This window comes from Macaca nemestrina, chromosome 7 (assembly GCF_043159975.1).
Source record: "Macaca nemestrina isolate mMacNem1 chromosome 7, mMacNem.hap1, whole genome shotgun sequence".
Lineage (NCBI taxonomy): Eukaryota > Metazoa > Chordata > Mammalia > Primates > Cercopithecidae > Macaca > Macaca nemestrina.
This window is the reverse complement of record NC_092131.1, coordinates 15,552,286-15,576,189: the sequence shown is the minus strand read 5'-3', so window position 1 is coordinate 15,576,189 and position 23,904 is coordinate 15,552,286. Positions and strand designations below refer to the sequence as shown.

Genomic DNA, 23,904 nt, shown 5'->3' with positions numbered 1-23,904 from the left:
CTTCATAGCTTAGTTTTAACTTGTAAGCAAGAACATATGATGTTTGGTTTTCCATTCCTGAGTTACTTCACTTAGAATAATGGTCTCCAATTCCATCCAGGTTACTGTGAATGCCATTATTTTGTTCTTTTTTATGGCTGAGTAGTATTCCATTACACACACACACACACACACACATACACACACACACACATATCTCCCATGGAATATATGGAATGTATATCCTACCCAGTAATGGGATTTCTGAATCAAATGGTAGTTCTACTTTCAGTTTTTTCTGTAGGTCAAATATGATGTACCTAGGTGTTTTTTGTTTTGTGTTTGTTGATTTGTATATTTATTCTGCTTGGTGTTTTCTAAGCTTCCTGGATCTGCAATTTGGAAAATAGTAGCCATTTTTAGCTCAAATACTTCCGCTCCATTTTCTCTTTCTTGTCCTGCATTTCAGTTATGCATATACTATACTTTTTGATATTGTCTCACAATTCCCAGATTCTCTGTTCTGTTTTTGTCATTATTTTTCTTTCCCTTTGCGTTTCAGTTTAGGAAGCTTCTACTGACTGATATTCAAGGTCCTTGATTCTTTGACCATGTTTACTCTGTTGATGACCCCATCAGAGGCATTCTTCATTTCTGTTATAGTGTTCTTAACTTCTAGGATTTTTTTTTTTGATACTTAGAATTTCAACTCTGCTTACATTATCCATGTGTTCTTGTATATTGCCTACTTTATTCACTAGGGATGTTGCATATTAATCATAATTATTTTAAATTATCTGTCTGATATACAACACTTGTGTCATATCTGAGTCTGGTTCTGATGATTGATTTGCCTCTTCAGATTGTATTTTTTTTCTTGCTTTTTGGTATGCCTTGTAATTTTCTGTTGAAAGCTGGATTTGTTGTATTGGGTAATAGGAACTGAGGTAAAGAGGTTTTTAGTGTGGAGATTTGTGTTAATTCGTCTAGGAGTTGGGTTGTGTTTAATTTTTAATCTAGCTGTGTGATCCAGAGTCTTTAAATTCCTCTAGTGTCCTTGTTTTCATCTCCTCTTGACATCGGGCTTCCCTAAGGACTCCTCCTCAGAAAAAGTCTGTGCCTTGCAGCTCTTTCTGTTGTTATATTGGACTCTTCGTGTGGTGGCTTTGCTATTCGTTAGCTTTGTGACTTTGAGCATGTTTCTTCACTAAGTCTCTTTCCTCACATATAAAATAAGAACAATATTCTCTTATAGAACTGTGTTGAGGATTAAGTGGAATATTAAATTAAAACACTGAGCACTGTGCCTGATATAGACTAGATTCTTGATTGAATCAATGGGCCTGTTTGGCTCAAAGTCACTAATTGCTACTTGTTTCATTGGCTAGTGACACAGAGTATTGCTTTTCCTCCCTCAACCATGTAGTTAGAATCAGAACTCATTTCTCCTCATCCCAGTGGCTCAGCAGTATGGATGTTGCAATAGACAAGTTGTTAAAAATAAATGAACGGTGCCTCCCAGGTACCCCAGATGCTTTAAGCAGCACCTAATGACATATTTAAGTGTAGAAACTGCCGGAACCATCTCCCTCTCTTGAGAAAATAATGACCTCTCTAATTGCACACTGACCCAAGATACATTCTCCCAAGTAAATAATACACTGTTCAGAAGCATCCTAATTAGGTATTTACCACAGAGATGTCAATGGCTTCATCTTGCTCCCCAGGGAAGTATTAAGCATCATATCAGGGCTGATAGAACTGAAAAACAAACTGGCCTCAAGAAAAACTGTGTCAGTGAGTTTCCATGAGAAGATAGAGAGGTGGGGCTCCAGGAAGGAGAAACAATTGGCCGACCCTAGGATTAGGCGGCCTCTCTACATGCATAGAGGCAGCTTCTCTCAAAGACAGCCACGAGTCAGATGGACAGGCAGGACCCCTTGCCCCATCCTCTTAAATTAGGAGTTGAGACTGTGTGGCGGATGCCTATTGCCCAAGCTCAGATTGCTGAAACAACAGCTGGCCTAGGAGCTGGGGTTCCAACCATTAGGAATCGCTTGCTTGCTGGAGGTGGTGGTGGGGTGAAGGGTTCTCTCTGTGTCCTTCTTCCAGTTCTCACTGTCCCCTGGTAACCAGCAGCTCCTAGAGGGAAAGGGAGCTTCAGACAGCCTTGGCTGAGGAAGAGAAAGTGACCTGGTGGCCTTCCCTTCTTTCTTCTCTCTCCCTCCGTCTCTTCTCTTTCACTTCTCACTGTCCCATTTCCCATTCTTCCTTCCTCTCCCCTTCTTCTCTCACTTATTTTCTTCCTCTCCCACCTCAGTTCTCACCTCTCTTCTGTCTTTCCCTGTGTCCTCCTTCTGCCTCCCTTCCTCCTCCAGAGGAAGAGGGAAAATCCACTCCATCTTCTCACTAGAAGTTTGCAGGAGAGCTCAGTCCTGGAGCTTTGCTCTTTCATGTTTGGGCATCATCCACTGAGCCTCAGGGTGGAAGTCATAGAACCCTCCCGGTCGAAGACCTCTGTGGATACACTGTGAAGTACATGGGCTGCGCTTGGGATCTACCTGCAGATTACACACTCAGATGGGGAGGACTCTTCTCAGCACAGAGGGGCAGCAGCAGACACAGTCAATGAAGGGGGCCGAGGAGCACCTGGATCTCCTTCTCATCTTGGCTAGTTCTGCAGTGGTCCAAAGAATATGCCCTTTTATCTTCATCCACAAAGCCCTTCTTGTCTAGCACAGAAAGGTGCTACCTGCATGGACAGAGTCAAAGGGACCTCAAAGGTTGCCTAGTCCTGGAATTCTGGGTTCTATGGACTGGGGGGTTGTATTAGTCTATTGGGGCTGCCATCACAAAACCCCACAAGCTTGGGAGCTTAAATAACAGATGTTTTTTCTCACAGTTCTGAAGGCTGGAAGTCCAAGATCAAGGTGTCATCAGGATTGGTTCCTTCTGAGGCCTCTCTCTTCGGCTTGCAGGCGGCCGCCTTTTCTCTGTCTTCACATGGTCTTACCTCTGTGCCTGAGTCCTAATCTGCTTTTCTTATAAGGACACCAGTCATATTGGATTAGGGCCCACTAGATGCCTCATTTTACCTGAGTCATCTCTTTAAAGGCCCTAACTCCAAATACAGTCATATTCAGAGGTACTGAGGGTTACAGCTTCAACACGTGAATTTTGGAGAGGACATAGTTCATGGATAAAACTGGGGGGTAAGAGGCCAGGCACAGTGGCTCACACCTGTAATCCCAGTGCTTTGGGAGGCCAGGGAGGGTGGATCACCTGAAATCAGAAGTTCGAGACCAGCCTGACCAACGTGGTGAAACCCTGTCTCTACCAAAAATACAAAATTAGCTGGGCGTGGTGGTGCACACCTGTAATCCGAGCTACTTGGGAGGCTGAGGCAGGAGAATTGCTAGAACCCAGAAGGTGGAGGTTGCAGTGAACTGAAAGATTATGCCATTGCATTCCAGCCTGGGTGACAAGTGGGAAAATCTGTCTCAAAAAAAAAAAAAAAAAGAAAAAGAAAAAAAGAAAAAGAAAAAAAGAAATTGGGGGGAAATGGAAAGGGAACAATTATATTTTTATTTTCACTAACTTCCAGCTGAAGTGTAGCATTTCCTTCCTTGCTTGTAGCCAGCAAGCTATAGCAGCATCAGGAGCTCCTATGACATTGCTGTTAATAGAAACCACAAACATTTCATATCAATTACGGTTGTCACAGACATCTTGAAATATTGTTTACTCTCACAACTACTTTAAAATTACAGTTATTATACCTATCGCTCAGGCTTGTTTTTAATTGCATTTATTAGGTAGTACATATATTGCCACATAACAAATTTCTTTTTACACTATGTTTATAATTGTATTACAGTTGGTTTCCCTTGTAAATCCTATTTCATCTCATGCATTCCAAAACACTGTTCGGAGAAGAAATCCATAAGCCTCATCAAACTGTCAAAGGGATCCAACAGCACACAAAAGAACCCTAGACCTAGTTTCAACTGTCTTTTTTTTTTTTTTTTTAAACAATGAAGGAGAATGGGGTCCAGGGAGGGCAACTTAGTTGTCCGTGGTCACACAACTAGTTATGGAATGTTTGGGACTAGAGTTTAGGTCTTAGGATTCCTTGTCCACAGCTTGACCCACTGTATCACATCTGCTAGTTGTTCTTCTACAAGGAAGACTGAAATATAAAACTATTAGCCATGATACGAATTTTCTAAATGCCTTCAGATTCCTAGATATGCTTTATGTTCCCCAAAAGTCCACCCTTCTGGGTTAGCCTTCCATTTAACAGCCAACTAGCCCAATCCTCCTGAGAGATGGGAGCTGAAGGCCAGCCTTTACCTCCACTCCAGACCTACTAGTGGATATCTTGGAGGAAGGTTTACAGGGCCCAAAAGTGGGTCCTGGGTTTCCTTCATCAGCACATCTAGTGCAGTGACTAACTCACCCTGGTTTGCCTGGGACTTTCCCCAGTGTTGGCACTGAAAGTCCCATGTCTTGGGAAACCCCTCGGTTCTGGGCACACAGGTGTCAGGCCCCTTCCCACTCAGCCTCTTGCCTGGACAGCTGCTCTACTCAGGGGTACCTCTCACCATCTCATCCTGGACTGGCGGGGCTGCTCCCTCCTGGCCCACCCTGTGGGGTTCTCAGAGCCAGGCTGAAATCAGGCTGCCTCTTGCTTCACAATCTCTCTGAAGCCTTGGGAATTAGATTGTGGGAAGGAGAACAAGGTCATGTCTGAGAGTGGATATCCAGGCTCCTGGCTGCCCGGGACCCTCATCCACAGGCTGGCTCTCTCTCCTCAGCCCCCACCTGCTACTTTTGGGTGTGGGTCAACCTCTGGGGGGGGGCCTGGCAATCTGTGCACTACAAGCCCCCCAGAGGGGTTTCAGAGGGGCTGTCTGTGCCCCTCCCCAGTGCCATTTACAGATCACCGCAAGCATCCCCGGCCACTGCAAGTGCCAGCTGTTAATCCATCACAGCTACGCCCTTCTCTGGAGAATCTCCCTGTCCCAGGAACCTGGCTCACCTGGGAGAGCACATTCTACCAGCACCTCCATAGCTCTTGGCCAATGGCTGGCATTGATACAAAGAGTCCCCCGCTTTGCACCTGGCCGTGAGGCCGGCTCTGGGGCACAGTGCAGGAGCCCGAGCTCCTGGGGGCTTAGCCTGACACTCATCCCCAGTTGAGTCCATGCTCTCAGTTAGGCTGTCCTTCCCCTCTCCTGTCCCCCTCACCTTCCTTCTCCTGAGACCGCCCCCGCAAATTGCTTGAACAAGAAACGCTGTCTCTGGCTCTACTTCTAGGCACCAAAGTCAGAGGCTTCTCCGAGGAAGGAAAGCTTGAACGGGACTGCTGCGATTTCCTCCTGAATAGTCTCCCTGCCTCCTCTTTCTCTCCACTCCCTGCTATCCAGAGTAATTTGTCCAAAATGAAAATCGAATCATGCTCCATCCTACCTTCATCTCTATGAGGCATCCCACTCACTGCCCATGGCACACAAGACCCCTTTATGGCTTATAAAGTTTTGGGGCTCTGACCCCAGCTGATTTTCCAGTCCCAGCTCCCCACACTTTCCCCAGGAACCCCACATCCCAGATGTACAAGACCATCAGTGTCCAACCCGACCGTGCTGGCACACACCCCCAGGCCTGTACACATTTAATTTCCTCTGCATTTTCTGGTTGTGGGCTTGTATTGATCCCTGTACCCAACTGTAGCAGGTGAGGACTGAGGAGAGAGAGCCAGCCCGTGGATGAGGGTCCTGGGCACCCAGGAGCCTGGAAATCCACTCTCAGACATGACCTTGTTCTCTTTCCTACGATCTAATTCCCAAGTCTTCAGAGAGATTGTGAAACAAGAGGCAGCCTGGTTTCAGCCGGGCTCTGAGAACCCTACGGGGTGGGTCAGGAGGGAGCAGCCTGGACCGGCCAGGATGAGGAAAGGCAGAGGAAATCCCACTGGGTGTGCCCAGCGACTGGAATCCCTTTTCAGTGGCATGGGGAGTGAGATGTGGGGACACTTAACTGGCTGAGGAGTGAATGAAGGTGGAGGTGCTGTAGAAGGGAATGTAGAAGCCATTCCATGAATCTGGGCTATGGAAGACAGCCAGGCACTCCTCTGGTCCCCCACCCCACCACTCAAGGTTCTCACTGGAGCCAGGAGCATGGTGTTGTCAGGCAGGACATCTGGCCACAGCTGGCTTCAGGCTGGTGCATCAACTGACACAGAACTATCTGGACCTAGGGAGACTCTAACAGTCACCTCCACCTCACGTGCCCCCAGCTTTAACCACCTGAGCTACCTGTCAGCACAGATGGTGATGACACAGAGAGAAATCTATACACAGATGCGTGGATACAACACATTCCTAACATTCTCAGCCTCACATCTTGGCAGAGTATCAGCAGATCAATTTTTATACATACCTGGACAGAGGGTGATCATTTAATACGGCTGACATTATTTGAAAATGCATTTTTCACTTGCGGAGAGGCAAGTGTGCTCTCCGAGGCAGTTTTTTGCAACACTTTAAAGAGATGGCCCAATCAATCACTTCTGATTCCTTGGCTGTTTATTGGAGACATCAATCACGATGAACACTCTTGGCGTTAATGGGAATGTCATCAGCACTTCTGTAGGATTCTCCCTGCGACTCAGCTTTAAATAACAAGATTATTATTTTTGACACGTTATTCAAGCTGGCATTTTTTCCCCCTCTATTGCTTCATATCTGGGAGACCCTTGCCTTGAAAGCACTTGTCCTTCTGGTCCACGACAGGAGGGGCAGTTGGCCTCAGATTTGGGAGGTAGAACGAGGCCAAGATGACTACCCAGACTAATTAGGGGTTGGGCTTAATTACAGGGGTTCTAAAATTTTGCAGAGGCTGCAGAACGCCTCTCCTGATGTGGAATAATGATCTTCTTCCCCAGGCCGGGGGTAGCTGTGGGCTTGGGCTTCCCTGGGGACCTGACAAGTTGTGGGGTATGCCAAGGAACAATATGTGGGTGCAGTACTGGTAATATTTGCTAGCACGGAACAGGAGAGAATGTGGGGCCCTGAGCTAGGGTGTGGGACAGGGACCCTAAGCGTGGCAGAGTCTGTTTTCAGTCTCCAGCACCATAATTTTGTCTCGTCCACCTTGACTTTGACCTTTGGTTCAAGAACTCTTCCAAGACAGCCGTCCCTGTCAACCCTTCACTATGGCTGGCCTGTCTGGCCAGTTCCAGGATTCCTGGGTTGCCGTTATGTTTCTCCTGTGGCTCATTCCCCTGGGAACCACTGAGTGAAGTGCATCTGTGCTGTGAGGAGGGCAACCGGGCAAGGAGACGCCCAAGATTCCAACTGACGTCTTGTGGTCTCGGCTACAAGATCCTGAGAGGATGGGAGCCATGGTGTTGACGGTGTGGTTGGGATGACAGCATCCGCTGGGTCTTCCTCATTTGCACCATCTCCCATCCTCATTGCCACTTCCGGGGAAGGCTTCTGGAACCTTCTCTAGCCCCTGGTTCCTGAAGCCCTTCATTTATACTTGCAGCAGCACCACCTCCATGGAGACTTCCTGCTCCCCCGACCGTGTCCTCTGGCCTCCTCCCCCATTTTGTCTGGCCCTCTCTTTAGCCCAAATCACAGTGAGCAGAATTTCTCAAAACAAGGTCCATGGACAACAACAAAACCACCTGAGGTGGTTGCTGGAAATGCAGATTCCCAGGACCCAGCTCATACCTATCTAAATCTCAGGGGTGGGGCTCAGGGATCACCCAAGACAGGTGATTCTTATCTTTCTTAGGCTCAGGCGAATTGCAGCAACAGGCTTAAGGCTACAGTCAACTGTTGGCATAACCGTCTCTTGCCCTAATTTCCCCCACCCCTGGAACAAATCAGTCTAACAACTGTCTCTCCAGTGTCTACAGTGTGCCAGGAACTGTGGTAGATTCTTGAAGACAGCCTGGGGGTAGGGAGACTAGGATGGACTCGGGAAACCAGAGGGCAGATGAGAGGTGAGGAGGCTGGGGAGGGCGGGGTTGGATCTGGAAGTGCTTAGATTTGAGGTCAAAGCCAAGCATGGCCCCTAAAGGGTCTGGGAAAAGGCTCCACAGAGCCTGGGGTTGGGGAGGGGCAGGTCCGAGGGCTGTTTCTTGGCTGGCAGCCCCGATGTGCAACAGCACTTCCCTCTCGCAAGCATCTGGGCTCCTCCACTCCAGGGCCAGAGGACATTGGTGCTGCGCTAGAAGAGGGTGGTGGCCTGACCAGAGGAGGTGGTCAGGAACCCCCACCCCAAGCCCGATTAGGTCAAGAAGGCTGGTCTTCAGACTAGGAAAGGGAGGGAACAGGACAGGAGAGTTCAGATTCCTGAGAGGTGTCACAGGAGAGAAGGTTCAACCTTTCATCCTCAAAGCAGCACATTCTAGATTGTTATTCCAGGTTACAAAGGAGACAGCCTTCCATTCTGTCTAAGAATTATTTATTTATTTATTTATTTATTTATTTATTTATTTATTTTTTAGATGGATTCTTGCTCTGTTGCCCAGGCTGGAGTGCAGAGGCACAATCTCAGCTCACTACAACCTCCGCCTCCTGGGTTCAAGTGATTCTCTTGCCTTAGCCTCCTGAGTAGATGGGATTACAGGCACCCACCACCATGCCGGCTAATTTTTGTATTTTTAGTAGAGATGGGGTTTCACCATGTTGGCCAGGCTGGTCTCAAACTCCTGGCCTCAGGTGATCCACCTGCCTCAACTTCCCAAAGTGTTGGGATTACAGGCATGAGCCACCACACTCAACCAAGAAATAATTTTTAAATAAGAGTTACATAAAGATGGAACCAGAAATGTGGAACAGCTGTATGTTTTTGCCTTTTATCCAACAAACATATAACACTTACTCTGTGGTTGGCACTATACCAAGCACTTTACAAATATTTATTCATTTAACCCTCATAAAAACCCTGTGAAGTAGGAACTCCTGTTTATCCCTATAGCATGGAGGAAACACATGAATCCCGAAGGCCTTTGATGAACATATTCATTCATCCCTCACTTGTTCCCTCACGTATGGTTTATTCATTCATTCACATAAATTCCACCCAGTCACTGGGATGTAAGGAGCATTGTTAAGGTGCTTGGGCAGAGCCTGCAGTTCAGGGCATGATGACCACCTGATGGGGACATTTGAGAGGGAACTTGGGCATTTGGTGAGGTGTTGGACTAGAAGATGCATGGGGTGGCATCTGAACCTGAGGTTGTGCTCCTGAGAATCTGAGGCGCACGGTGGGACACCCCAGGGGACAGAGATGGCTTGAGGGAGAGCCTGGACCTTCTGCAGAGCAAGCTCCCGGTGTGGTGGGTGACAAACTCTTCTTTCTCCCCTGGCCCACTACTGACACCACCTGCCTCTTCCATGATGGCTAAAACCAGGGTTCAGGCCTGGCTCCTCCCCTTCTTCCTGAGCAAAGCACCCTAAGTAAAGCCTAGGGTTGGCTGGTGCTGTTTTAACCAAAAGCGTAAGAAGACGTCATAGCCAACTTGCTGCATGCTTTTTGGCATGCACTCTGCCTTTTCTAACTCCAGTTACCTCATCTGAAAATAAGGAGAGTAGACCAGAAGTTCCTTCAGCTCTAATGGTCAGGGCTGTGTGGAACTGCAGGCTGCTAAGTGTATATGGGGGCACACTGGAATCACCCAGGTGAGGGGTCTGGATTCATAGGCTTAGTCTAGGCTCTCCCCAGAGTCTCCTTCTTCTCCTTCCTGCTGTCTGATGCCAGATCAATGCTCCTATAGGGTGGATTCCCTCCCATCCCAAATTCTCTGCTGGTCCTGAGCTCATCTATGGCTGTTAACTTGCCTATACATTTGTGGGCCACCTGCTGTGGTCCCCTTTGCTCTCTGTCTGTATTAGTCAGGGTTCTCCAGAGAAACAGAACCAACTGGATATATGTACATACAGAAGAGGAGATTCATGGGGAATTGGTTTATGTGATTATGGAGGCCAAGAAGTCTCACAATCTGCAGTTGGCAAGCTAAGAAACCCGGAAAGTAAACGGTATAATTCAGTTCAAGTCCAAAGGCCTGAGAACTTGGGACTATAACTTGCTGGTGTAATTTCCAGTTTGAGGCTGTAGACCTAAGAAATGGAGTGCGGGGAGGACCACTTATATCAGTCCCAAAGTCCAAAGTTCCAAGAATGAGATGCTCCAATGCCTAGGACCAGAGAAGATAGATGTCCCAGCTCAAGGAGAGAGAGTGAATTCATCCTTCCTGCACCTTTTTGTTCTACTTAGGCCCTCATTGGATTGGATGATGCCTCCCACATTGGTGAGGGAGAATCTTCTTTACTCAGTCTAGTGATTCAAATAATAATCTCTTCTGGAAACATCCTCACAGATATGCCCAGAAAGAACGTTTTACCAGTTATCTGGACATCCCTTAGCCCAGTCAAGTTGACACATGAAATTAACCATCCATCACACAGTCAGTCCCAGGCCTGGTATACAGCCGGTGTTCAATGAGTGTTGGTTGAGTGAGTAAATGAATGAATCAATGAATGTAGTCTAACTACTTATTGCTTATTTTTCCTGTTTGACCTTCATTCTTCTCTCTGGCTTGGAAAGGCCTCCACCTACCCTGTTTTCCAGTCCCTACTTCACCATCTTTTGAGATTCAACTCAAATGTTGCTATACGTGTCTCTTTTTTGAACTTTCTGAGAGGCAAGCATGACCCTGTCACTCTGTTTTAAAACCTTTAAATGCCCTCCCGTAATTACCAGCCCATTCAACAAGTACTTACAGAACTCCTTGTGCCAAGGCTGTAGTGTGTCTCCCAGTGTCTGGGACTGATCCTGACACAGAGCTTACATTCTAGTCGGGGAAAGAGCCACTGCCCAAGTCAAAGCAGAACATTTCAGATGGTATCCCTTGGAGCACATGGTCTTGGATTGGCCAAGAGAGGGCCCACAGCAAGTGCTTCTTCTAGACTGTAAATTCTCATCCCGTCCACCTCTGCTGCCTCTGTTTCTTTCTCTGAACCTCTTTCTCTCCCTTTTACGTACACGGCTATAGTTTTCTCAGAAGGTCTCTCAGAAGGTCACAGGAAGCTAGAAGCAGCATCCAAGTTGGTAGTTTACATTAACATGAGGAGCACTCCCAAGGGCATGAAAGAGGTGCTGGTTTTGTGGTTAGTAAAGGCCTTGATCCATTGTTCTCAGGTAGGCAATGCTTGTCCAGGGCCTGATAGAGAAAGGCAACTGTGCTACTGGGGCCCCTCTCAAGGGCCGCCTGCCCTGCTCTCCAGCCTCTGTCTTTTCTACTTCTTTCAGATCAGGGTCTGTGGTAAGCCCTAGGGGAATATTTCTTTTTTTTCAGTCCTTGGATCCAAGAGAACTGGGTTCTAGTCCTATCCCTGCCCAGTCAGACTCAGGAAAACCTCTTTGTGGGCTCCAGTTTCCTCATCCCTGAGATGTTAGGGTTACATGAGATGACCTCTAAGGCCCCTTCCAGCTCCAAGATTCCACCAGGCATCTAAATGTCCCTGAAGTTTGGGGAGTCATTGTTTTTCAGCATCTCCTCAGGGGCAGCCTGGGCTAAGCAATAGTTTCGTGACTTGAAAAGAATTGGGAGTGGAGGTTATTCATTCAATCAAGACTTTTAGATGATCTGTTGCATCTTGCAACACCTGCCCTCTTGATCCATTTTCTGCTACTGCTCATCAAGACGAGGGTAGAATTCCCAGATAAGAAGAAGAAAGGCACAAAAAAGCTGCAGGTCCCTACTGTGGTGGTCATTGGTGTGGATGCCAGATACATCCAACTCTGTGTAGGTGGCAGTGTTGTTTTTTGTTCTGTATGTGTTTGGATGGGACTGTGTTAATTGACAGTGGAAATTCTTCAGAGCTCTTGACAATGTTTAAGAAGGACTCTGCTCTGTCAGTCTGGGTCTGTGAGTAACCATTTAAGCAGAGCTTCCAACTGACCCTAGACAGATATAGAACATGAGAGAAATGCCCTTTGTTTATCTGGGGGTCACTAAGTTTAGGGGCTCTTTGTTATTGCTACATACCCTAGCATGTCCTGACTATTACATAAACCTAGATTCTGAGTAGGTCAGTGGAGAACAAGGTTACTTTCCCCTGAGCAACTTTCATTAATCCTTCATTGGCAAGAGCAGTAAACAAAAGATGGCTACTAGAAAGCCTAAATGGGTGTTTCCTTCCCATCTTCTAGCATGCAGTGCCAAGAATAAAGAGGCCTGGGAAGTATATTCTGAATGTGCAGATCTTTGCAAATTCCTACTGCACAGTTCAGACTCTTTAAGATGTAGGCCCTGTGTGTACTCCATCTCACCTGCCTCCAGCCTACTCCACACCCAGCACAAGGAGCTTCCTTTCCCTAGTAAGATTTTTCTGAGACAGATGGATGAAAAAGCAGTCAGGAAAAGAAAAATAAGACTTCTTGAACTTTCAGGGTTGAATTTGAAGGCTTTTCCTCCACTTATTATTTCACCTGTCAGAAAAAAAGAAAATATTCATTAGAAAATTATCTTTAAGAGCTCTGGTCTTGTTTGAATGGTCAGTGTAATGGTCTTGGGAGGTGGGGCCTTTAAGAAGTGATTAGGCCATGAAGGCTTCACCAGAGTGGGTTTAATTCTTTAGTAAAAGGGCCTTTAAGAATGGGCTGTCTCTCTTGGCCCTTCCACCTTCTGCCATGTGATGCCTTCAGCAATGTCATGATGCAACAAGAAGGCCCTCACCAGATGCCAGCACCCTGATGTTGGACTTGTCAACTTTCAGAACTATGAGCCAATAAATATCTGCCCATTATAAGTTACAAATTACCAAACCTGTGTGGTATTTTGGTAGAGCAGCACAAGAGGATTAAGATAAGCCCCATGTGAGGAACAAGAACCTTTCCCACTGCTGGTAACATTGGTAGATGATGTCATTTATTATGCATCATATCAAGAGGGATTATTATTGCAGTCCAATCCTCTGTTTCTCTGAGATTTTTATTGCCAGGAAATGCTGATTACTTACACAAGAATTTTAATGCCTAAACAAGACCCTATAGTGGATGATTTCAGAAAAGCAATTGTGTGGACTTAGGAAGAAATTTTAGCAGACATTTTTCTTTTAAGAAAACTTTACAAATATAAATCTTTCATGTAACATTGTATTGGCTCATTCTACCTAAAGGAGAGTTTGGGGCATGGCCAGCATAGGTAGAACCAACTGTATTTCACTTGGTAAGAGGTGTCTGTGCAGTCGTAATTATCAATGGTAGCATTTTTATAAATCCTCTGATCATGTCCCTGGTGGGCTCCCAGGTTTAGAGCTAGAAGACTTTGCTTCAAGACCCACTTCAGCTGCTTATGAAACTCTCAACAAGCCACAGTATTTTTCCAAGACTCGATTTCCTCATCAAGAAAATGGATATACATTTGTTTGTGTCCTCTTTTATTTCACTGAGCAGTGGTTTGTAGTTCTCCTTGAAGAGGTCCTTTACATCCCTTGTAAGTTGGATTCCTAGGTATTTTATTCTCTTTGAAGCAATTGTGAATGGAAGTTCATTCATGATTTGGCTCTCTGTTTGTCTGTTACTGGTGTATAAGAATGCTTGTGATTTTTGCACATTAATTTTGTATCCTGAGACTTTGCTGAAGTTGCTTATCAGCTTAAGGAGATTTTGGGCTGAGACAATGGGGTTTTCTAAATATACAATCATTTAGCCAGAACTTCCAACACTGTGTTTAATAGGAGTGGTGAGAGAGGGCATCCCTGTCTTGTGCCAGTTTTCAAAGGGAATTTTCAAAGGGAATTTTTCCAGTTTTTGCCCATTCAGTATGATATTGGCTGTGGGTTTGTCATAAATAGCTCTTATTATTTTGAGGTATGTTCCATCAATACCGAATTTATTGAGCATCTTTAGCATGAAGGGCTGTTGCATTTTGTCAAAAGCCTTTTCTGCATCTATTGAGATAATCATGTGGTTCTTGTCTTTGGTTCTGTTTATATGCTGGATTACGTTTATTGATTTGCGAATGTTGAACCAGCCTTGCATCCCAGGGATGAAGCCCACTTGATCATGGTGGATAAGCTTTTTGATGTGCTGCTGAATCCGGTTTGCCAGAACATACCATGCTCATGGATAGGAAGAATCAATATCGTGAAAATGGCCATACTGCCCAAAGTTATTTATAGATTCAATACCATCCCCATCAAGCTACCAATGAGTTTCTTCACAGAATTGGAAAAAACTGCTTTAAAGTTCATATGGAACCAAAAAAGAGCCCGCATTGCCAAGACAATCCTAAGTCAAAAGAACAAAGCTGGAGGCATCATGCTACCTGACTTCAAACTATACTACAAGGCTACAGTAACCAAAACAGCATGTTACTGGTACCAAAACAGAGATATAGACCAATGGAACAGAACAGAGCCCTCAGAAATAATACCACACATCTACAGCTATCTGATCTTTGACAAACCTGAGAGAGACAAGAAATGGGGAAAGGATTCCCTATTTAATAAATGGTGCTGGGAAAATTGGCTAGTCATAAGTAGAAAGCTGAAATTGGATCCTTTCCTTACTCCTTATATGAAAATTAATTCAAGATGGATTAGAGACTTAAATGTTAGACCTAATACCATAAAGACCCTAGAAGAAAACCTAGGTAGTACCATTCAGGACATAGGCATGGGCAAAGACTTCACGTCTAAAACACCAAAAGCAATGGCAACAAAAGCAAAAATTGACAAATGGGATCTAATTAAACTAAAGAGCTTCTGCACAGCAAAAGAAACTACCATCAGAGTGAACAGGCAACCTACAGAATGGGAGAAAATTTTTGCAATCTACTCATCTGACAAAGGGCTAATATCCAGAACCTACAAAGAACTCAAACAAATTTACAAGAAAAAAACAAACAACCCCATCAAAAAGTGGGCAAAGGATATGAACAGACATTCCTCAAAAGAAGACATTCATACAGCCAACAGACACATGAAAAAATGCTCATCATCACTGGCCATCAGAGAACTGCAAATCAAAACCACAATGAGATACCATCTCACACCAGTTAGAATGGCAATCATTAAAAAGTCAGGAAACAACAGGTGCTGGAGAGGTTGTGGAGAAATAGGAACACTTTTACACTGTTGGTGGGATTGTAAACTAGTTCAACCATTATGGAAAACAGTATGGCGATTCCCCAAGGATCTAGAACTAGATGTACCATATGACCCAGCCATCCCATTACTGGGTATATACCCAAAGGATTATAAATCATGCTGCTATAAAGACACATGCACACATATGTTTATTGTGGCACTATTCACAATAGCAAAGACTTGGAATCAACCCAAATGTCCTATCAGTGACAGACTGGATTAAGAAAATGTGGCACATATACACCATGGAATACTATGCAGCCATAAAAAAGGATGAGTTTGTGTCCTTTGTAGGGACATGGATGCAGCTGGAAACCATCATTCTTAGCAAACTATCACAAGAACAGAAAAACAAACACCGCATGTTCTCACTCATAGGTGGGAACTGAACAATGAGATCACTTGGACTCGGGAAAGGGAACATCACACACCGGGGCCTATCATGGGGAGGGGGGAGTGGGGAGGGATTGCATTGGGAGTTATACCTGATGTAAATGACGAGTTGATGGGTGCTGATGAGTTGATGGGTGCAGCACACCAACATGGCACAAGTATACATATGTAACAAACCTGCACGTTATGCACATGTACCCTAGAACTTAAAGTATAATATTAATAATAATAAATAAATAAATAAATAGAAAATGGATATACATTTACTTACTTCTTGAGGTAATTATGGGGCCACACTGCTTCTAAGACATAGTTCTGCTCATGGTCTTCCACGTTCAAATCTTCCTTGGCTCCCCAGCGCCTTGCTGTGCTGCCCAATACAATAGCCACTAGCCACATGTGGCTACTTGAATTTTATTAATAATTTGTATCAGTTAAAATGAAGTAACATGAAGAACTAAGTTTCTTCATCACACTGGCCACATTTCAAGTGCTCGTTAACCACATATGACTGGCTACTGTATTCGTGCAGATATAGAACATTTCCCTAAGCACAGAAAGTTCTAGCAGTCAGCAGTGGATAGCACTCATTTTCAAAGGCTTTGTTAAAAGGAAGTCTTGTGAGAAGGTCATTTTTATAACACAGATCAGAGGAGAGGTTCTGATTGAAACCAAGTCAGGAGCTCAGAGTCCAGCCTGTCTTTCGCCTCCCCTGGCGGCCCCTCAGGAGGGGGTCAGGAACCACAGAGGCCTGCAGAGCAAAGTTGCAAAATGGCTGGTTCCCAGAAAAAAGTACAGCCCCTCTTTTGTGTGGCATGTTTTAGCCCCACGCAGCCTGTATCTGTATCGCTTTCCCTTACCCCGCCTCCCGGCACAATGAGAATGTGCCCTTCACCCCACTGCCTGTTAACATGAATTCATTTTCCAGCACACAGTTTGAATGCCACGAAGCAAGCCCAGCTCCACAAGTGGGATTCGTCATTCTGTGTGCATCTTTTGCTGGAGTATTAATTGCTCTGCAATGAGCCTGTCTCCCTGACTAGACTGTGAGCTCCTGGGGCTAGAGATGGCATCTTCTTATCTACATATGCTGGGCACACAGGCAGGACCCAGGAAACGCTAGTGGAATGAATGAGTGAAGTTACGTGGGGCCAGGATTTTGTCCTGTTCTCTCAAGAGAGCAAACTCATATGGGCCCCCTGCATAAACACATTCCAGTCGCCGCTGCTGGATGGCAAGGGTGTCTGTCATCTCAGATCTGTCCCTGTGCTGGTGGGAAAGCACACTGTGGCTGACTGAGTGAGGCCTGCAGTTCAGTAGCTCCTCATTTCCCCTCCTACAAATATTTGTTAGGTGCCTACTGGATGCAAGACACTGTGCTAGTTAGTACTGTGCTAGTTAGTACTGACAAAGCAACACAATCCCTTGCTCTTGTAGACTTTATGTTTTAAGTAAAATAAAACAATAATAAATACGTAAAACATGTATTGTGTCAGATGGTGCCACGGAAAAAACTGAGCCTGGAAGAAGGAGAGGGGAAGGAAAGTTGAGGCCAGGTAGCAGTGCTAAAGGGGTCACAGTTTTAAGTAGGGTAGGCAGGTAGATCTCATGAAAATATCCAGTGGGAACCAACCACAGGGGAATGAGGACCCTGAACTTGCCAGTGGTCTTGACAGCATTGAAGGGGAGGGTTGGCTCTGGGGTCAGCAAAGCAGCTGACCAAAGAGCCCATCTTGAGGCCACTCCTGAACGGCCCATGTGCTCTGGGAAGACATATCCATGGGGATGTGGGCAGGAAGGCAGCTGGAACATTTGGAGGCTCAGGTTGCTTTACTGCGGGACCCCCTCGCCTAAGCATAAAATAGAAGATGTTTTAAGTAGAAAGGAAACTCAGCTATCTCAACATGGCGGGCTCTAGAGAGCGGGGCCAGAGCCCTCTGTCGCTGTGCACAGAACACCAGAAGTGGCAGTGGATTACATGTGGGGAGTCTGGCCGTCACGGGGCACCTGGTTTTCTGCTCCACCCTCCCAACAAGCAAGATGTGAGCACAAAAATACTAGTTTCCAGACATGAGTCAGCACACTGGGTGAGTCTATGAACTCCAGGCAGTAAGTTTCCATTTGGTCAAGCAGATGAGGCCCTAACCCAGAGATGTGGGTAATTAACATAATTTGGGTAATTAATTGGCCTGATCTGGTCTCATCTGGACCATACAGGTCTGGCTAACATTTGAGATATCATTAGAGGTTATTACATGTGTCCCTATTGACTTTGCTTGTGGGAGACTCTTTTTGAGTTTACCTGGTGGGGTGAGAATTACTTCATCTGGCTTACAGAGTGAGATGCAGCGGCTGTGTTTTTAGCTCAGTGGTATGTGGAGAAGGAGACAGGAGGCTGTGAGATTGGCTTCTGGTAATCCCAAGGCAATTTATGCAGGGGCAGACAGTCAGGCTAGACGATCTTCAAAATCTCATCTGTATTAGTCTGCTGGGGTGGCCATAACAAAATGCCACAGGCTGGGGGCTTAAACAACAGAAATGTATTTTCTCACAGTCTGGAGGCTGAAAGGCCGAGATCAAGGTGTTGGCAGGGTTAGTTTCTTCTGAGGCCTCTCTCTTTGGCTTGGAGATGGCTGTCTTCTCCCTCTCTCTTTGTGTGGTCTTCCTTCTGTGCCTGTCTCTGTCCTCATCTTCTCCCTGTTTTTTTTTGTTTTGTTTTGTTTTGTTTTTTGTTTCATTTTATTTTATTTTGTTTTTTGAGATAGGGTCTTGCTCTGTCACACAGGCTGTAGTACCATGGAATGTTCATGGCTCACTGCAACCTCGACCTCCCAGGCTTAAGCGATTCTCCCACCTCAGCCTCCCAAAGTGCTGCAATCCCAGGCATGAATGAGCCACCATGCCCAGCCAATCTTCTCTTCTTATAAGGACATCAGTCCTATTGGATTAGGGCCCACCAGTATGACCTCACTTGACCTTAATTACCTCTTTAAAGACTCTATATCTGAATACAGACACATTGGGAAGGTACAGGCATTTAGGACTTCAACATGTAAGTTTTGGGGGACACAGTCCAGCCCATAACATCATACAATCCCAAGATGTTGAAAGTCTGGGTTCCCTCTCTGCTGCCAATGCCCCACAAACCCAGGCGTGAAATATACTTTCTGCACCTCAATTTTTCCATCTGCTCTGCCTCCTTCAATTGAGATGCTCAAATCACTTAATGTACAAGCAAGGGCTTTGTAAACCTCATAGCAGTGGACCCCAGAGGTGCAGCACCATCCTAAGGAGCATGTTGGAAATCTGTGGGTGCATGCGTTGGGTTGTCACAATATTTAGGGGGTGTCATGACATTGAGTGAGTAGGAGCCGGGGAGATGTCCAGCGGTGTGAGGGACTGTCACACACGATGAACTGTCCTGTGTTACTCACCCCTTTCTAGTATCTTCTGTGCATTCATATAGCTGAAAGAAAACCCCACAATCATTGGAACCTAGTACCTAATTCTGTTTTACATATAAACACAAAGAATTTCTTTTAGCAAAATTTAAATGTATCCTTTTTACAGAAAAGCACAACCAAATAGAGGGAAGATTGTACCTTATTTTGTTTGAAACTTTACAGAGTATTCACCAGTTCAGAAAACGCATGTTGATATGGTTTGGCTGTATCCCACCCAAATCTCATCTTGAATTCCCACGTGTTGTGGGAGGGACCCGGTGGGAGATAATTCAATCATGGGGGCAGTTTCCCCTGTGCTGTTCTCGTGGTAGTGAATAAGTCTTACGAGCTCTGATGGTTTTATAAGGGGAAACCCCTTTTGCTTGGCTCTCTGATTCTCTCTTGCTGCTGCCACGTAGGAAGTGCCTTTCACCTTCCGCCATGATTGTGAGGCCTCCCCAGCCACGTGGAAACCTCTTTTTCTTCCTGGTCTCAGGTATGTCTTTACCAACAGCGTGAAAACGGACTAATACACCTGTCTTCTACAACACACATTTAGAAAGTGTGTCTCCAATGGCAACGCTGTTTGGTGCTTGAGTCACAATGCAGCACTGCCCCGCTGCTCTGCGCGTGTAGCTATCTCATCCACCGTAGTCCTACATGCAGGTGTCTCCCTCATTATGTTTCCTGCTATAGCTGTGAAATATACAATCATGATTTACTTTTCTTCTGTCCTTGCTCTGATAGTCAGGGAAGTACATATTTTTTTGAAATTATGAATTGGGTTGTTACATTATCCATGAATTTCATTCAAAGATGGTTAAAGTTAAAGATAGTTTAAATAGAGGCAATCACACAGGAGTTGAGAAGCCCTGCTCTAAGGCATCATTGGGTGCCCTCTTTTGCTGGGTGGTTCAACAGTGGCTGTCTTGGGGATTGGCTTTTCTTCAGTTTCCTGGCATAGCTGCACCCCACACAGCCCAGCATGAGTGCATGGCAGCAAAGCCCTCTCCAAAGGAAGGCAGCTTCTTTGCTTTTGTCATTTCTCTTGCCTCTAACACCAGTGAGGTGCTGGCAGCTGCACTGGTCACTTATCATGAGTTTAGATGACAAGGTTGGTCACCATGGAGGCCTCTGGACTTCTGTCCCCCTGCTCGCTGGCACAGGGGAGCCTGTGGGTGAGGGCCTATAGTAGAAAGACCATTTCCCCTGAGCCCGGTTACCTGGGCCAAGCAGCTGGCTATAGCCTGAGAAGCCAGGTCCCCCAGAGGCCAGGCAGGGGCGGAGCCGCGGGGACTGGTGTGGTCATCACGACATCACCGGGTGGGGCAGGGCATTGGCGGGAGTCCGCACCAGGGCAGGCCAGTTTGCCTCCCTGGCCACTTGTTTGTGTTCCAGCTTTGCTCCAAGCCTGGGTCCAGCCCCTGCCTTGCTTTTGGGCTTCGGGCTTAACTAGTGGCACATTTAAGTGAGGTCTGGCTCCCCGGAGACAGTCGCCCTCTCCTGGGCACTGCCTCTGAGCAGGCAGATCCTGCCCTAACTTCTCTCCCTGGACCAGGTTACTTTACCTGCGCTCATTGCTTCAGGAAGACATGGAGCACTCACCAGAGAGAGGCATCCTTAGTGTCTGTCAGATCCTGTCCTCGCGGATCCCTTGGGGGAGCAAGCGCCACGCTCTGTTGTTTCTACGTCCCCTATTGGGAAACACCAGGAGGATCCTTCCTCTACTCCCTCCTCCTCCAGGCCTCCATCTGAGAAGTCCCAGACACAAAGCCAAGCTCCTTCCTTGCTTACACACTGCCTCACCCCCACAGCAGCCCCGCAGCTCCTATGGAGAGCGTCCGCCATGATCTGCGGCAGCGCTTGTCAAAATGCAGATTTCCAGGTCCTACTCATAACTTCTGGGGGTGCAGCCTGGAATCAGAATTTTGATATAAGCTCTGAAGATGATTCTATAGCTTTGGGAGCCCCTGGCTATAGAATAAGGCTCAAAAGTCTGGATGGCACCTGTGACCTACTCAGTTGGGTTCTCATCTATCTATCCAGCCTCCTTTGTTGGAACCTGACTCACATTGAACTTGTCATTGTTCCCCAACATCATGGGCTCTACCCTTCTCCAATTCGTCTACACATGCTCTTCCTGTTGCCTGGAAGACTCTCTTTCCTGTTCCCACTTGCGAATTCCTACCTATCTTTTAGGACAAGATCAAACAGCACCTCCTCCGGAAGCCTTCCTGCCTCCCTCCTGATGAGCGTTTGCTTCTGCAGCGTGATGTTATGGCGTGATTACAGCACTTCTCACCCTGCCCTGTCTTCTTCCCTTTACCCCCACACAGCAATCGCCCCCCTCCAATGTCAGCCCCTGGAAAGCAGGGCGGTATCTTATTTATCTTTAAAATTCCAGCAACTACCACCATTCCTGGTATAGAGTGGATAGTCGTAAATATTTATGTAAGTTTAAGTGGTCTCTGGGACCCTGATTTTCCATCTCTTCTTAATTGGGGTTCTGCCTTAGGCCGCTGGGCTTCATTTAAACCTCAGTCATTAAAAAGCAGTTCCTTTGTTTCCTCTGCATGGTTCATATTTAGCCACAGAGATTTATTTCTCCAATAAACTCCACTCTCCAAACAGCCACATTCCTCTGCTCCTCCTACTGAGAAATGAAAGGGAGCCACAGGATGCACCTAGAACTCCTGTGTTGGTGACTGCAGAAAAGAGGATCAGGAAAATTCATTTAAATCTTACTGCCAGCTGGTGATCAAGTGGCTTCCCTGGCGTTTGTCTCCTGTGTTTGCAGGGTTAAGTGAGACTCTTGGGGAGGTGGGGGAAAAATTCAAAACTCCTGTTTTGTTCTATCAACTCTTTTTAATTTAATTTAATTTTTTAACAGTATCTCACTCTGTGGCCCAGGCTGCAGTGTAGTGACTTGTTCTTGACTCACTGCAGCCTTGACCTGCTGGATTCAAGGGATCCTCCAGCTTCAGCCTCCTGAGTAGCTGTGACTACAGGCACATGACACCATGCCCAGCTATTTTTATTTTTTGTAGGGTTGGAGTCTTGCTATGTTGCCCAGGCTGGTCTTGAATTCCTGACCTCAAGCGATCCTCCCACCTTAGCCTCCAAAAGTTCTGGGATTATAGGCATGAGCCACTGTTCCTGGACTTTCTTTAACCTTTAATATGAAAAAGGCAATCTCAGGTTTGTGTTCTAAGCAGGTGGCTAACCCATCAGGAATTTTAGAGATGACAAGGATGGTTGTTAGCAAACCCATAACTCCATAAAAGACCTTGCTGGGGATATTCCCTGGGTCCTGGTGACCCAAGACTGCTGGAAATTTTCTGCCTCACATTGTGAATTCAGGTACAAATTCAGTCTGGAGAGCTGAGTGGGGTTGAAAGTCATCTGATTTTTTTCAGGACAGATCTCTTCCCTTTTGTTTTTCCTAGTCAAGAATTGTATAGCTCTAAGGTTTCCTGCTGCTAAACGATTTTCATAGATGCAAACCAACTGATCTGGTAGATAGGCTATTGTATTCTCTGCCAACTGATTTCCAGCAGAATTAAAGGGCTTCAGGGAAGGGAAGTATGGCAAACACTAATTGGACTGGCTGTGCACTGAGTTGGACACAAACAATATAGTCTTGCTCCTAGAATTTTGAAACTTCAGAGTGTGAAAGGAACTTTGAAGGTCACCTTGTTCAATCACCTGCTCATTCTATGCTTGAATTCCGTTTGTGACATCCTCAGCAAATGAGGATTATCTAGCCCTTGTACAATCTCTTTCAGTGCCAGAGAACTCATTACCCTTGGAGGCAGCCCATTCCATTTTCATACTGCTCTACTAGCCAGCTTTTTCATATGCTAGGCTGACATCTGCTTCTTGCCTCCCTGTAACTTCTAGGGGATGGACTTGCTTGTGCCTGCCTGTGTACATACAGAATGTCTTCAAAGATTTGTGGTTTTCTCCTGTCTAGGTTCATCATGTCTGGTTCCCACACACTACCTCTGTGGGTGATGGGAATCTACGTTATTTTTATCCTTTTTCCACATTATGAAGGTATCTGACAAAGCCATTTAGGGTGAACTATCAGTGCATAGTTCACTTCTCCCCAAGATGGGCATGTGACTTCCGTGCACAGTCATCCACACCAGAATGGTGGCTACCACTATTTCAGTACTTGGCATAGTGCAAGGCAAATAGGGACACTCAAATAGTCATTGGAAACATATAAGGATGGATAGATGGATGGATGGTTGGATGGATGGTTGGATGGTTTAACGGATGGATGGATGGATGGATGGATGGATGGATGTATAGATGGATGGATGGATGGATGGTTGGATGGATGGATGGTTGGATGGATGGTTGGATGTATGGATGGATGGTTGGATGGATGGTTGGATGGATGGGTGGGTGATTGAGTAAATAAAGAGATAAATGGATAAATGAATAAAAGAATGACTCAGTACATGGAGAAAGCAAACTTGGAAATATTTAGATCAATCAATCATTATCTATGGAAGCTCCTCTACACCAATATTGTGCTGTGTAAGGGAAAAATGAAGTGTTTACAAAGAAGTACAGACATAATCTTTCTCTTAATATTGGAAACAAGCTAGACCCAAACCTGTGGAAACTTCTTCCTCCCTCTCTAAGTCTGATGTTTATGGACATGTTGCATAACAACTCACCAGGCCAGGCATGGTGGTTTCTGCCTGTAATCCCAGCTACTCAGGAGGCCAAGGTGGGAGGATCATTTGAGCTTGAGAGGTGGAGGCTGCAGTGAGCTGTGATCATACCACTGCATCCAGCTGGGGCAACAGAGTGAGACCCTGTCTCAAAACACAAACCGAAACAAAACCCAAAAGCCAGAAACCAAAACCAACCAAACAAAAAATAACTCACTAGCAGCATAG

At 45.9% G+C, this 23,904-nt stretch overlaps 1 long non-coding RNA gene across 1 annotated transcript; it reads right to left on the bottom strand.

Moving 5' to 3' along the window:
- Positions 1 to 3,545: 3,545 nt before the first annotated feature.
- LOC105467539 (uncharacterized) lies at positions 3,546 to 19,761 on the bottom strand. Its single transcript, XR_978946.2, has 4 exons — positions 19,148 to 19,761; positions 10,779 to 12,489; positions 6,421 to 6,652; positions 3,546 to 3,655 (listed from the first exon to the last, which is right to left on the bottom strand). It is a non-coding gene; the product is annotated as an uncharacterized lncRNA (long non-coding RNA).
- Between the last annotated feature and the right edge of the window lie 4,143 nt (positions 19,762 to 23,904).